This window comes from Phaseolus vulgaris, chromosome 5 (assembly GCF_051622355.1).
Source record: "Phaseolus vulgaris cultivar YP4 chromosome 5, ASM5162235v1, whole genome shotgun sequence".
Taxonomy (NCBI): Eukaryota; Viridiplantae; Streptophyta; class Magnoliopsida; order Fabales; family Fabaceae; genus Phaseolus; species Phaseolus vulgaris.
The window spans coordinates 26,347,706-26,351,673 of record NC_143502.1 but is presented as its reverse complement, the minus strand read 5'-3'; positions in this window follow the sequence as shown (position 1 = coordinate 26,351,673).

The window sequence follows — 3,968 nt, the reverse complement described above, 5'->3', positions numbered from 1 at the left end:
ACACATACTCCAAGTAAGCCGCCATTTGTGGATCTTTAGCCTGGAACTCGCCTGTTACTTGTCCTGTGACTAGCAGCGAGTCACTCTTAGCCATAACACCATGGCTCCCATCTCTTTGGCCAGCAAAATCCCGGCGATCAGCGCCTCATATTCTGCTTGATTGTTGCTGGCTTTGAAGGCAAACCTCAAAGATTGTTCGATCAGCACGCCGTTGGGTCCTTCCAAGATGACTCCAGCACCGCTACCCTGCTGGTTTGACGATCCATCCACCGAGAGTACCCAACAGAAGTCGTCCCCCTCAACTCGTGTCGCTTCGGATGAGAGCTCGACCACGAAATCTGCAAAGATTTGCCCCTTGATCGGGCCTCGGGGCTCATACTTAATATCAAACACTGACAATTCTACCGCCCACTTCACCATCCTTCCCGCAACGTCAGGCTTCTTCAAGACCTTCTGGATGGGTAGGTCAGTCATCACCAGTATGGTGAAGCTATGCAAATAGTGGCGCAACCTCCTCGCCGAAAATACCACAGCCAGCGCAGCCTTTTCCAGGGCTTGATATCTCGTTCCGGGGCCCTGCAACACCTTACTAACAAAATAAATAGGCTTCTGAGCCTGATCTTGATCCTGGGCGAGCACCGCACTCACCGCCCTCTTAGTTACAGCAAAATACAACCTGAGAGGGGTTCCCACCAGCGGTTTACACAGAACCGGCGGGCTCGCCAGATATTCCTTCAGCTTGACGAAGGCTTCCTCGCACTCCTTCGTCCAAGCGAACTTGTTATTCCTCCTTAGGCACTGAAAATAGGGATGACCCTTTTCTCCGCTAGCTGACACGAAGCGAGACAGGGCTGCCATCCGACCTGTTAGCTGTTGAACCTCCTTCACCGTAGCTGGGCTCCTCATCGCCAAGATGGCGGCACACTTATCAGGGTTGGCCTCTATGCCTCTTTCAGTTAAGAGGAAACCCAAAAACTTTCCAGCCTCCACGCCGAAAATGCATTTCTCTGGATTCAACTTCAATTTGAACTTGGCGATCGTTGTGAACAACTCCTCCAAGTCCGCAACGTGCTTGCTTTTCTCTGGCGAGGTCATGACCATGTCATCGACGTACGCTTGCACATTCCTTCCCAGCATCGGTGCAAGTACTCGATCCATCAACCTCTGGTACGTGGCCCTTGCGTTCTTCAGCCCAAACGGCATCACCTTATAGGAGTAGCACGATCTCTCGGTCATGAAGGCGGTCTTCTCTTCATCCATGGGATGCATCTTGATCTGATTATACCCCGAGAAGGCATCCAGGAAGCTCAACAACTTACACCCTGCAGCACTGTCCACCAGGGCATCAATGCTTGGCAAAGGATATGAGTCCTTCGGACAAGCTTTATTCAGATCGGTGAAATCGACGCACATGCGCCATTTCCCATTACTCTTCTTCACCAGCACGACATTTGCCAGCCATTCAGGGTACTGGACTTCCCTGATGTGGCCTGCAGCGAGGAGTTTCTGTGTTTCGTCCCTAATCGCCTGCCTCCTCTCCTCGTTGAACTTTCTTCTTCTTTGTCGCACTGGTCTTACCAAGTTGTCCATCGCCAGATGATGGCACAAGAAGTCGGGATCGATCCCGGGCATGTCCGAAGCGGACCATGCAAACGCATCCAGATGCCGTTCTATCACCTTGGCGATCTGGTCCTGGAGCTCATCCTCCAGGGATCTTCCTAGCTTGAAGATCTTTCCCCCGATTTCTCTCTCGAGCCACTGCTCGACGGGTTTTGGTCTGGTTTCTCTGGCGATCACCGCCCTGGCGATTCCCAGTTCTCTCGCTTCCTCAGGGCGATTCCTGGCCTCTTCCTCCTTTGGACCAGCATTCCCCTCCCCTAGCTCAGCATCCACCATCTCCACGTCTCTTCCGGCGGTCTCTTCTATTTCCGTCGACCTGGGCTTCACACCGGGAGGCGGGGTGGTTGTCACGTAACTCACTGATCTTTTGTTTTTCAGGCTATTCTCATAGCACTTCTTCGCTTCTTTCTGATCGGACTTGATGGTGATCACCACCCCCTCCATAGACGGCAACTTCACCTTCATGTGCCGGGTCGACGGTATGGCACCTATCCTGTTGAGCGTGGGTCTTCCCAACAGGATGTTGTATGCTGAAGGAGCGTTTACAACAAGGTATTTGATTTTTTTCGTTCTTGAACCCGCCACATCTGTAAACGTTGTCCTCAACTCTATGTACCCCCTGACCTCCACCTGGTCACCAGCGAAACCATACAAGCACCCTCCATAGGGCCTCAGCTGGTCAAGGGGCAGCTCCAGCTGCGTGAAAGTCGGCCAAAACATCACGTCTGCCGAGCTTCCTTGGTCCACCAGCACCCTGTGGACCTTTCTTCCTGCTGTTATCAGCGAAATTACTATGGGATCGTTGTCATGAGGCACAACATCCCCAAGATCTTGCTTGGTGAAGGTAATATCCACTTCTGGTGAGTGGTCTTCAAACATATCCACCGTCATCACAGACCTCGCGTACCTCTTCCTCTGTGATGCGGTGCATCCACCTCCTGAGAAACCCCCTGCAATGGTGTGGATCTCTCCGTGCGTGGGCATCTCGTGCTGCTGAGCCTCAGCACCTGCTGGTTGGGAGCTCGACGCGCCCCCCGTCCTTCTATCCAGCAAATAGTCGTTTAGGAACCCGCTCTTAACCAGATCGTCGAGCTGGTATCCTAATGCCAAGCACGAGTCCACTGTATGGCTAAAGCCCTGGTGAAACTCACACCAGGCGTCTGGCTTTGGTCCCAACACCTTGTCGCCCACCTTTTCTGGCGCCTTCAACCTAGCAGATATATTGGGAATGGCGATCAGGTCCGCCAAACCCATGACAAACTTGTGCTTAGGCGGGCGATTGTATTCCCGGCGTGCTGGTTGCTGGCGTCCTTGGCCCCTACCCTTGTTCTTCCTTGGATCATAAGGATGGCGAGTCCTCTGATCCCTTCTGGCCGCCGCTGTCTCCAGCACCCTCTGTGGCTGGATCCTGGTCTGGGCGCGTGGCCTAGCGGGAGCCACGCTTCCTCTCTTCTCGGCGACTTCGCTCTCGTCGGCGATGTGGGCCACCGCAAGTCGCCTAACCTCAGCAAACGTGGCGGGGTGAGCCCTGATCAATGCCTCGCAGAATGGTCCCGGCAGCACGCCCTTCTTAAATGCGTAGACCAGCATTTCTTCATCTTTGGCCGGTGATCTGACCATCTGCGCCCCAAAGCGATTTAGGTAGTCCCTGAGGGACTCTCCCTGATATTGCCTTATATCAAACAAATCATAAGACACCCTGGGCGGTGCCTTATTCACGATGTACTGCTCGACGAAAATCTTCGAGAACTGTTGGAAATTGGTAATGTGACCGTTAGGCAGGCTCACAAACCATTCCAGCGCCGTTCCCTGGAGTGTGCTCACGAACATCTTGCAGTACACGGCGTCTGATCCCCCTGACAACATCATCTGCGTATGGAACGTGGTGAGATGAGCCTCAGGATCCTCCACGCCGGTGAAAACAGCCTTAACAGGAACCACACTCGCAGGAATAGGCATGTCAGTAATCGCCTGAGCGAAAGGCATAGGAAAAACACGAGGTGGCGACGACGGCGCAACCTCTTCAGCAATAGAACGCCCTTGCTGCTCCTGAAGAGCTTGACGCAGCTCCTCAGTCACCTTGCTAAGCTCATCGTTCCTGGCGCGAGAGGCAGCCAGGTCCTCATGCATTCTCGCCTGTTCTATGCGCGAGGCTTCCACAGTTGCCTGCAACGAACGCATCATCTCTGCCATCTGCGCCATGGTCATGGCGGCGGCGCCTTCAGCAGCGACGGGCGCGACTGGACTTGAACGATTGCTTCTCATTTTTCTCATGAAACTTGGCGAATCACAGAATGCAGCGAACAACACTTACTTCAGCTACGATTGATTCAGCGATCAATCGGTCA